The sequence below is a fragment of the Eptatretus burgeri genome, chromosome 10 (assembly GCF_056783735.1).
Source record: "Eptatretus burgeri isolate ZD-2024b chromosome 10, Ebu_testis_v1, whole genome shotgun sequence".
In the NCBI taxonomy this organism is placed as follows: domain Eukaryota; kingdom Metazoa; phylum Chordata; class Myxini; order Myxiniformes; family Myxinidae; genus Eptatretus; species Eptatretus burgeri.
Window position 1 is genome coordinate 13,571,402 of NC_140970.1, and position 12,500 is coordinate 13,583,901.

The 12,500-nt window shown below is 40.5% G+C and overlaps 1 protein-coding gene across 1 annotated transcript in view; it reads left to right on the forward strand.

The window, feature by feature from the left end:
* SLC29A3 (solute carrier family 29 member 3) overlaps positions 1 to 12,500 on the forward strand; it is a 106,507-nt gene that overhangs the window by 71,223 nt on the left and 22,784 nt on the right. The gene's annotated exons all lie outside the window — the stretch shown is intronic.

The following is a 12,500-nucleotide window of genomic DNA, read 5'->3' on the forward strand; positions in this document are numbered from 1 at the left end:
TTTTTCCTAAAATTTGCTCAACATCTTAAAGCTTTGATTCCAAATCTCTAATCCTCACTGGATTTGAATCCAAAACATCCAGGATGCCAGTCCAGTATCCTCACGAGCAAGCAACCTTTGAATCCAGCTTCCTCACTTGTTATCAATTGTTTCTATATAATAAAGTGCTATTAATTTTTATTGTGTGCTCCAAAGTGGTTTTCGGAAGGTGGATGCATGCGATTTCTCGTAGTTGCTCGCTTTTTCAGCTGCAATTAAAACTCAAGCATCAAGCCTGCATCTGTCATGCTGGGTGGACCAACATGACAAAAATGCACCATCAGCATGTTTTATACTTTGTTGAGTGCAATTAAAGAGGACAAAGCACTACTTTACCATCATACTCATCCTTGTTATTATTTTCGTCTAATTTAGTGTAGAATTAGAACCCACCAGACTTCTGTTGCAAAAGGAGTCGGTCGAATGTGCTATTGTACTCTGGAATGATTGTAAAGACTGCCTCTCCTTCATTAACTTCGCAGTACTTTTCAACTTGCCAATTCAAATGTGAATATTTTAAACACTGAACATGTTGGGTCTTCCTCGGTAGGAAGCTGGATTTAAGAAGAACAAACTGCATTTATTATGTACCTTTTGTGCAATGCACTTCGAGTATTCCAATTACAATATCTAATTTGTTTTTCACATTATTAAGAAATTACTTAATATTTGGGCTCATATCTGCCATGATGCTAAATCAAGCACGCAATGACATTCAAGGCACTGCATTTCTGCTGAGGTTCACCTTTTTTAGTTAGTGTTGGATAATCTTAAGGTTGGTCTGTTTTTGTTTTTGCACATTTTTCTTTCTTCCATTGCACTGTCCCTGTTTCGTTTTAATGTCTCGCATTGAAGAGGGCATCGACCTTGGCAATAATGAAGCTGTTAGACAGCACAGTGTGAGATTAATGAAGGCAGTAAAATTGTAATCACCTGAGCCTTGTGGCGAACCTCAGCATGGATGCACTTGCTAACCCTAAAGTTAACGCCTTCATTGATGTGAGATGTTCATAAGAAATTGGGTTGGCACATTGCAAGATATTAAAGCCAATAAAGAAAATGTGTGGAATGAAAAGCCCAGTGTTAAGGCCCAGTCACACCTTGACGTTTTAACCAGCTTATGCCGATTTTTGGAAAATTTGTCTAAAACGCTGGTACACGTCGAATACGTTATGGGTAAGTTTTGGTAACATTGAGAGCACGCTGAAAAACACTGCCATACGTCGTTGTACGCTGGCTTTAAACGTTGTACTTTTCGGTTGTCCTCAAATTTTCCATGCTTGAAATTTTAAGACTTATGCCAGCGTATGACTCACACGTTCCGCATAACGCTGGCCATTAGTTGTAGGCACGTCACGCGATCGTTGACACACGTCGACACACGTTACTTGTGAGTTACTCATAAGTTGAAACACGTCGAGGTAATGTTTAGCGTACCCGAAACTTATTTCTAACATATGAGTTACGTGTTGTACTCACGTTACGCGATCGGTGACACACATCGACACACGTTACTTGTAAGGTGCTCATAAGTCGAAACACATCAAGGTAATGGTTAGCGTCAGTGTTTCAGACTCCCTGGTTTTTTTTTTTTGGTTTTTTTTTTTCTTCCTTCCTTCGGTATGATGGTGATTTTGACACTTCGATTTCTAGTGCGGTTATAATATAATATAATTAATAGGCTGCCGCTCAACGATTTAAATCATAACCGCACTGTACACTGAACACCGTCATACCGAAGGAAAAAAAAAAAGCGGGAGTCTGGAACACTGACGCTAACCATTACCTTGACGTGTTTCAACTTATGAGTACCTTTCAAGTAACGTGTGTCGATGTGTGTCAACGATCGCATATCGTGCGTACAACTTATTCCCATCGCATGCGGAGCGTGTGTCATACGGCAAGTACGTCGTAAAATTTTCAACATGTTCAAAATTACAAGTCGTTCTCCACTTACTACAACGTACGATAGCGTACTTTAGCGTTCTATTCACGCATACCAAACTTACCCATACCGTATTCGACGTGCGCCAGCGTTTTAGATGCATTTTTCAGAGGTAGGCATACGCTGGCAAGATCGCCAAGGTGTGACTGTGATGTTGACACTTCCATTTCTGCGGCGGTTATGATTTGAATCGTTGTGCGTCAGCCTTTTCATAACCTACGCCACGTCATCATCGGCGATGCGTGCAGCGCGCTATGCATAAGTTAGACTATTGTTGGGCATAGGTTGTGAAGGCCGACAACAGGTTCAGCATTCGTTGGTATAAGTTATCTATAACACGACGAAACGTTCTGTGTCCGTTACTAATACGTTATGCATAAGACCAAGTCGTTATGAATACGTCCGAATCTTTAAAAAAAATATCAAAAGTTCAACGTAAGCCAGCGTTTTACATATTTTAATACGTTGCCATTGCTGGATAAAATGTCAAGGTGTGACTGGGCCTTTAACAAGGCAAACATCAGCACAATTTGGGTGTTTGCTTGACATCGTCATTGCGTACTTGATCGGGCAACACCACAGTTGCATTTGCACTTTCTTTGTACGTACGTTGCCATTTATCAATGGCATACAATATAAGTATTATTGCAAGACCGTATGTCGACTGTAGTGCAGTACAGAGTGGACAACGTACATAAATGGCACAACATACCTAAATACAGTTTGCTCTTTTCATACCGTGCAGCTTCCTCCTCTGGACGACGCTACACATTCGGCATGAAAACATTCACATTTTAATTGACAACAAGCATAACGTTGGCAAGTTGAATGAAGTAGTGGAGAGACAATAGTTGTGGAGGATTGGAAATTTATTTTGGTGCTGTATTTTTTTGTGACCATTTCATTGTACAATTTCCTTTTACCAACTCATTTAATTTTTGATCTATCATAAACATAGTAAGATCTCCAAAGTCAATACAAAATAATGATAATGGAAAAAATGGCAATTCTCATTCTCATTAGCTCAATACATTAGGAAACATACATTGAAGTTGCACTTTCACCTTCTTGGCCCACCCTGCGTAACTGCTCCTTGCCCTGACACTGGAGTTTTAATTGCAGAGATAACATGTTCAACCACTTTCCAAAAACGCCTCCAGTTTTCTGTTGTATGAAAACTGCTTGTCTGTTTGACTCCAAATAACAACCCAAATATGCTTTGAGCAGTTCACTTCCATTTGGTTAGAATTTCAAATAATGGGCTGTATTGAAAGTGCAGTCAGGATTTGGCAAATCTGAATTATTGGACAGGAAGAGAGTGTGATTGGGGAACCCATGTTGACTGTGCCCTGCTGATAATGCATATTGATTTGCTGTATGGCTTGATCTCCAACTCCTTCGAATCCATCAGCATTTTTTGTGTGATAAAGAATTTATCTATTTTGCAAGTTCGAAGAAATTCCATGCTTTTATGCCCATCATCACTGAGCATCTTAGAATGCCCGAGTTCTCTTTTCTTTTTTGCTAAGGAAATTATCAACACGATAGTCAAGTGGCAGAAGTGAAATGATTGGGCTTCAATTCCAGTCGACATACTCTACCGGTCGAAAGTTTTAGAACACCCCCATTTTTCCAATTTAAGCAGTTTAATGTTTCAATGTGCTCTGAAATTAAAGCAAAGAACAAATAAACAATTGCAGATACAAAAGAAATCATGGAATCGTTTTGTTGAACAAAATTTAACATAAATTTTTGTCTCATTAAAGTAGTCACCTTTTGCAGATATAACAGCCGAACATACTTGTGACATTCTTCCTTCAATGGAAATCAAATATTGTTCAGAAAGTTCTTCCCAACACTGTTGCATAAATTCCCACAAATGTGTTGCACTTGTAGGTTGCTTTGCTTTCACCCTTCTGTCCAGTTAATCCCAAACCAGCTCGATGGAGTTTAAGTCTGGAGACTGTGTTGACCATTCCATGATTTGAAGCCTACCGTCTTGTTCTTTTCTTCTAAGGTAGTTCTGACATAGCCTGGAGGAATGTTTTGTGTCATTATCTTGCTGTAGGATGAACCCCTGACCAACTAGGCGTAGACCAGAGGGTATTGCATGGCGCTGCAAAATGCTGTGGTAGCCCTTTTGGTTCAGGGTGCCAGTCACTCTGTGCAAGTCACTGACTCTGGATCCAGCAAAAGAGCCTCAGATCATCACACTTCCTCCTCCATGTTTGACAGTTGGTGTCACACACTGAGGAACCATACTTTCGCCTACTCAACGGCATACAAAGACCCTGCGTGATGAACCAAATATTTCAAATTTTGATTCATCGGTCCACAGGACCTTCTTCCAGTTTTCAGTAGTCCACTGGCGATGCTTCATGGCCCAGGCAAGCCTCGTTTTCTTATTTTGCCATCTTAGCAATGGCTTTCTTACTGCCACTCAAACTGTCAAACCAGCAGCTTGAAGTCTTCTCTTCACAGTTGAAACTGAGACTTCCTTGCTTTGACCAGTGATAAGAGCTTGTGCTTGAAGCTGCTGTCCTGTGAGCCGCCTATCACGCAAGCTGTTGACTCTCAGAAACTTGTCCTCTCATTTTGTTGTGGCTTTGGGTCTACCAGACCTCTTCCTGTCAGAGTTTCCTCCAGTTTCCAAATGCCTTTTGATGGTGGAAGAAACTGTACTCACTGACACCTTGGCTTACTTTTCAATTTCTCTAAAGGAAAGACCTTCACTTTTTAGGGTTAAAATGGTCTGTCGCCTTCCTGTGTTAATTGTCTTTTTCTTGCCATTATGATAGCAATATACTATCTACATCATGTTGTCCACATAATGCTTCAGAAGGTGCAGCAACACAATCTGTTCCAACACTGCTTTTATACAAACAGAGGGTTTGTAACTTATCAACAAAAGTTGGGACACCTGTAGGAATTGTTTGTATCAACTTTCAAGGCTTAATTTACTTCCATTGCTGCAGAACAGCTGCAGTTGTTAACCCATTACTTGTTCCCAGGAAAGGGTCTTTTCTTTAACAACTCTGAAATTTACATTATTTTTCAGTTTTTGGTAACCTCAACTTTTTTTAAACCTCTGGCAGTTTACCACTTGGCTTTTTACAATTTCAGGTTATTCACTGGATTTGAACTGCTTAAATTTCAGTAAAAACTGAAAAATGGGGGTGTTCTAAAACTTTTGACTGGTGTTGCCCACTATTGAAATTCTTGAATTTGAATTGTTGGAGTCCACTGAAATAAATATTTCTGCAAAGATGGGGGAATGTCTAAGTCCAATGTAATTGATGCTCTTAAAAAGGTATTATGTTTGTGGGGCGAGGAAGTTTGGGACAGGGGAATGGGGAGGGAGAGGTGGGGTAGGCAGTTATTAGATTTAAGGTTTCGTCCCCTTTTTGGTCATCTCTTCGAGCATGACCTAATAATATGGGTGTTGATGTCCTTCGATCCGTCCGTCCGTCCGTTCACAATGAAGTTGAAGCGGGAGATCTGGTCATTAGTGATCCTGATAGAGGTCGATGAGACGTACACGATGGTATGACTTTCAAGGTCACCGAAGGTCAAGGTCAAGGTCACGAGGCCTTTGAAGTTGCGAAAATGACGATTTTCAAATTCAATCTCCGCCATTTTTCAAGCGATCTTGAATTTGATTGTAGCATATGAATCTATGGCACAACATCTAAATTTGGTCAGGCCGGATTTTCGATATTCGCTTTCGTTTTCGTGTCATGTGACTTCAAAGTTGGCAAAAAATGCAAAAATGACGATTTTCAAAATCTATCTCCTCCTACATTTCTCAAGCGATCTTGAATTTGATTGTGGCATATGAATGTATGGGACAATATCTAAATTTGGCCAGGACGGATTTTCGAATTTCGCTTTCGTTTTCGCGTCACGTGACTTCAAAGTTTGCAAAAACTGCCCTACCTTCAGGAGGCTATATATTCTCTACTGGGCATGGTAAAAGTTAGTGAATGGTGTCATTGCATAGCAGCTGACCTTGTCTTTCATGTCCATTCGAAAGAATACCAATAGCTTTGAATACGTACACGTCACGTGACTTTGAATTTTGTGAAACTGCTTCATGTAGTTGCAAAATGACGATTTTCAAAATCTATCTCCTCCTACATTACTTAAGTTATCTTGAATTTGATTGTGGCATATGAATCTATGGGACAATATCTAGATTTGCTCGGGCCGGATTTTTTCTCGCAGAGATGACCGTCACTCCCGCACGGGTGTATTTTTGTATTCATGTTGGCTGAGGAATTTTTGAACTTATCTTAACTGTAGACAGGAGAAAGTCATCCTTTTCTTGGGCTGCAAGGAGATGGCATTGTAACCTTCAGCAGATCGAGAGGTTAAGTGTCAAAGGCTGTTCTCAGTTATGTGGATTTGGCAAACCAGGTGAGTAGTGGTGAGTCATGGAGAGATGGAACAATCTGAGCTTTCAGGTAGTGTACTTCACACCAGACATCACCTCACCACTGTCTGGTATACGAAGCTGTTTATGTGGGAAGCATCTTGATTGGTCCGCCGGCTCCTTTGACTGATTGGATGATGCTGGACATCACTGCTAAAATCAAGGTTGTTGATTGGTGAGAGGAAGGCACATACATGCCAAGATCACTGCTACTCATGACATGGCCTTTAAAAAGGTGGGGAGGGGGTACTCTTGGATCTGCCTGTCTTAGAACTGTCTGAGTCTCTCTGTCTCTGTCTTTCTCTCTTTTTTTCTCACTCTCTTTCTCACTTTCTTTCTCACTCTCTTTCTCACTTTCTTTCTCACTCTCTTTCGTTCTTTCTTTCTCTTTGTTTCTCACTTTTTTCTCACTTTTTTTCTCACTTTCTCTCTCTCTCTCTCTCTCTCTCTCTCTCTCTCTCTCTCTCTCTCTCTCTCTCGCGCTCTCTCTCTCTCTCTCTCTCTCTCTCTCTCTCTCTCTCTCTCGCTCTCTCGCTCTCTCGCTCTCTCGCTCTCTCGCTCTCTCGCTCTCTCGCTCTCTCGCTCTCTCGCTCTCTCGCTCTCTCGCTCTCTCGCTCCCGCATCTCCCCCAAGGTGTCCCTCTCCCTCCCTCCCGCATCTCCCCCAATGTGTCCCTCTCTCTCCCTTCCGCATCTCCCCCATGTGTCTCTTTCTTTCTCTCTCTCTCTCTCTCTCTCTCTCTCTCTCTCTCTCTCTCTCTCTCTCTCTCTCTCTCTCTCTCTCTCTCTCTCTCTCTCTCTCTCTCTCTCCCTCCCCCATCTCCCCCATCTCTCCCACGTGTCTCTCTCTCTCACTCCCGCATCTCCCCCACATGTCTCCCCCCCCCCCCACGTGTCTGCCTAGCCTGTGTCTCCCGCTCCTCTTGTCCCTTGGTATGTCAGCTGCAGCCTCTTTGGCAGCCCTTTTTGAACTTAGCTGTTCACCCACAGCAGACCAACATCCTGTGGCCTGCCCTTTGGCTCCTCAACACTCCTCCCCTCTCGCCTGGCGCGTGCATGCGTGCCCGCACGTATCGTCTTTGCTGGAGTTTCTTTTTTTGACTTTGTTTAAGTTATCATGTTTATTCATTGTCACTGTTTGGGATTCCATTTAAGTTCTGTGTCGTACCTCCACCACTGAAGGTGAAAGAGATTAAGTTTTCACCCTTTTGTGTCCTTGTTATCTTGCCAAAACTTCGTTTTTGCAAGATCTGTTACTTGGTAAGTTTTTTTTTTGTTTGTTTGTCTGTAATCATTGGATTTTTCACCTTTATATCACTCTGTAGAGCAAAATTCTCATCGGAAACTCTTGTGGGTACACATATCGTAGTATTATTACAATACCCTTCAGCACTCATAAAGGTCAAGGTCAAAGGTCAAGGTCACTTTGCGGTAAATCATGGAGGTCGACGAAACCCTTATTTTTTGAGTAATTTTAATCGAATCATCTCAAAACTTTATGGGAATGTCGTATATGGTCTGGCGCTCAGCTGATTAGTTTTTGGTGGCGATTGGCCTTGACCTTCATGGTTAGCGCCTGAGGTCAAACATATTTGACCCCAAGGTCAAATTTTCAAGTTTTAGGAACCATATCGTGTCATACCTCAAATTGAACACCTCGATGAGTGCTTTCTAGATATGTCAAGCTTGAGACATTATGACATCATTTGGTAACGTTATGAGGAAAACGCATATTTTTCATGGTTACTCTGTAGAACGATTCTCATCGGAATCTCTCGTAGGCAGATATTCCTCAAGGAGTCGCTCCTGGTGGATAGCAGCTCTGTTCACCTCAGTGTGACCTTAAAGAAGTCACACGTGGTCACCTTTTGACAAGATACGGGTCACCCTGAGGGTGACATTGGTTTTTTGTTTGTTTGTTTGCCTGTGTACAGGTTATCTCATGAAGTTGTGGACGGATTCAGATTAACTTTTGTGGACAGATTTGGTGTGTGACAAGGACGAACTGATTAGATTTTGGTGAAGATTCGGATCAGGATCCGACTCCTCAAGTTCTATGTGATTCTTCACCAATGAGAGATTGGGCCAAAAACGATATATAGCACAATATCTCAAAATGTCATGGACAGATTTGGATTAAATTTGGTGGACAGGTTGGGTGTGTGGCAAGGACGAATTGTTGATTTTGGTGGAGATGCGAATCCAGATCCGACTTCGAGAATTTTTCAAGTGATTCTACACCATTGAGAGATAGGGCTCAAAAACGACATATTTCATGATATTTCAAAAATGTATAAGGCCTGATATGTTTTCATGGATCAGGCATTACGGGGTGGAGGTATGCGCTTTACCGAGTGCCCTTCTAGTTTTTTAAGTGATTCTTCACCATTGAGAGATAGGGCTAAACCGATATGTAGCACCATATCTCAAGAAGTTGTGGACGGATTTGGATGAAACTTGGTGGACAGGTTGGGTGTTTTGCAAGGACGAATTGGTTCGATTTTGGTGAAGATCCGAATCCGGATCTGAATACAAGAATTATTTAATTTAGCAAGTGATTCTTCACCATTGAGAGATTGGGCCAAAAACGATATAGTCCTGTATGGCATGATATTTCTTTTGATGGATTGGGCCCGATATGTTCTCGTGGATCAGACCTTATGTGGCGGAGGTATGCGCTCTTCCGAGTGCCCTTCTTGTTTAATATGTGTTTGTATTTCCTAAGCCTGTGTGTGAATATATTCCTGCCATCCTTTCTGCGCAGACCATTTCAGTTTTATTGTCTTCCTGGAGGGAGCAAATTGGCATCATTACCTTAAGTTATAACTGATGTGGTGCAAAGTGCATTTTCCATTTGGGTGTGTTTTGGAATCAAATTGTCTGAAGCACGATCATTCGCGGAGTTAATCTCTCATGTGTTCAGTCACCACGCTAGCTGCAGTTGTGGTTAAGACAGTTCACATGGGTGCCGTGCACCTGACTATTTTTTTTCACTACCCATTGAATTGGGGGAAAATAACTTGATTTCCCTCTAAAGATGAATTGTGTCATTAAAATTAATCAGAGATGTTGCTTGTGCAAGTGCAAAGGCGTATTCAGGAAGAGAAATGTCCTGAGAACCACAATTTATTTTTCTCTTTCAGACACAAAGATACAGCACAATGTTGTAAATGATGGCATTTTCGAACACATTTCCAACTTTGGGCTCATTTATCTGTGTTTAATCTATTGTGATCCAACACATATTGGTGCACATTTATCATGATGACAACTGTTCCATCTTGGCTGTGCATGCTTGCACCATATCTTGTATTGTTATTATTTTTTAATTTTGTATTGTACAAGCTTGAGTGTTTGAAGTATTGCTTAAGTGTTCAACTGTACCAGCCGCTGTTTTTGATTCTGCTTTGGAAGTAATAACTTCATTTTTGCCAAATTGTGATCAAAGTAAAAAAAAAAAATGGGCGTTTTGTCCATGGAAGCAACAGGAGAGAGAAAAATATAGGAATTGGTGAACAACCAACCATTTTTTTAAAGTAAAAACCTGACAAAATGCCATTAATTTATCAGTTCACTTTTAATTGAGAGCAATCATTCTCTCAAGCCCCAAACATTGATCCAAAAGTGGAAATCTGAGTGAGTGTTTCTCATTTTAATGTAAATTAAATGAGAGTTCAGAACTATGTAATGTCCTTGCTTGGATGCACCATAAATTATCTACTTTTGACTTGTTCTAGCATTATTGAATGTTAGCATCATATTATTGACAAAAACACCCCCTGACGTACATGTCACACTCTCGACTGTTGACGTTGTATTGAAAATATATCTATAGTATAAACAGTATATGCATTTTTCTGGTGTGAAAACTTTCATCTCTGCCACCAGCATTAATTAAATTATCAACAATAATAGATTTATTTGTTTTTTTACACCACTTGGGGTGCTCCATTTGCTATAACTTTGTTTGGTATCGTTCAACAATGGAGGTAGGGGGAGGCAATGTGCACTGTGTATTTTTTTGCATGTTAACATCAAGTCAGGGTCATATTAATCTTGTAAAACAAAAAATACTTTTTGTTTTGGTGCATAAGAGAGCAAAAACTGATGAAAGTGGATGCAAGACTCACAGTAAGGTGGTACATTGCACATAAAACATTATACAGACCTGTGGCATATTGTCAGGAAATCCCTATGAAACCAACAAGAAGAAAAAAAACCTCCACATTCCAAAGTAATGAGTGTAACCATCCAGATTCAAACCAAAGTAAATAATTCGGGAGATTGTCTTCTGTAAATCCTTGGCATGATGGTGCAATATCAATATCAATATCAATATATATATATATATATATATATATATATATATATATATATATATATATATATATATATATATATATATATATGTGTGTGTGTGCTGTACTTGGTGGTATGTCTAAAGGTACAGGTTGACTACAAAAAAAATGCTACGACCATGCCTATAATAATTTCTTCCATGCTAATGATATCCCCCTTACTCTTTGCAGTTGTGCAATGCGGAGTTCGTAGATAGTTAACAGACTTTTATTTAGTCAAGATCGCCCCTTTTTTTTTTTTCGACATGCCATGGACAACTAAAGAAAAATTATTTTCAGTCGAAATCTACCTGGAAATGAAATCCTTCAAGAAGACTCAAATCGAGTTGAGGGTTAGATGCTCAAGGACGTCTACCGAAGAAGGCGACAATGTATATATGATCTCAAAACAGCATTGACTGACGAAACCACTTCAATCACTGCAACCGAATATGTCAGAGTAATAAATATTTTTTTCCATTCAATCCAAGTGTGCTCACAGTGTCGAGGCCGACATCTGAAGCATGTGCCCAAACCTAAATGAATGACATGAAACGTATCCATCTGAAACCTTCCATGGTGATTACGCATCGTGTGACGTAACAGTGTACCAAAGAACGTGTCATTTTCAATAAGAATACAAAATGTTTATGAAATTTTATGGGTGCTGTTGTTTTTTGTTTTCACACTATACATGACAAATTAGGTTACATTTTGGGAAAATAAATAAATAAATATAAACCATCATGTTTAGAAGTACAAGGAAATGCTGTGGATTATTACCATGCTTCCTCCACTGCTTGGGTCATCAGGTTACATGAGTTTTTCCTCGGCGACATTACCAATTGCTACTGCCGACAGCAAAATAAATACAAGCCATTTTTCGCATGTGTGTAGCCTCGCCCTTCTGCCTGATTGTAAATGGGACAGCAAATCGATGTGTAAACATACTCAAGGACACTTCCAGCTGAAGGTGTACATGCTTGCACATTGCAATGCACAGTTTGAGGTTTGGGGTCTGGCCTTGTGTTTGCATTTCGATCAGCCATTGGAATATTTTATAGAACAGTTGACAATATTACGGACACCGTGAGAGACCAGTACTGTTAGAGCAATATTATCTTAACTTTGAGGGAGGATTTCAAGAAAGACAACTTTTTGACACGAACATACTTTCCCCTCCCTCCCCCTCCCCAACCCAATTTGATATTATTCAGGTCAACTTGTTGCTTTATATTTCCAAATTTAGTGGGTGGACTTTTAATTATTATCTATTGCCTTGCTCATCCCACACTTTCCACCCCAGTCTGCCCAAGTCACGTGCATTCTTCCTGAAATCCATAGATGATTACCCCAATAGTAAGCTGAACATTCCCCTCAATTTTTTCATCCCTCTATTCTTTTGTCTATGGAACTGACTTTCCTGTGTCTGTTGTCTTATGACACCAGATATCCTGTGTCTCTCTCCTGCATCTTTCTTTCCGCATCTCTCTCTTCCTCCCTCCAGTGTTGCAACAATACTGCCAATAATCACCTGCTGTTTTCTTCCTACCCACCTCTTCCTATTCTCGCTCACCACCTCCTCACCCCTTTCCTTTTTCCCATGTTATGGACAGAGTCTTTACTTCCATGTCTTTTTCCTTTGATAACTTCCCAATCTGTCAATCTGATATCCTCAGCTGTTTAACTCCTCCATGAGCTGATATTTCTGGAATATATTGTAACGTGTTTGGGTCTTGATGGAACAC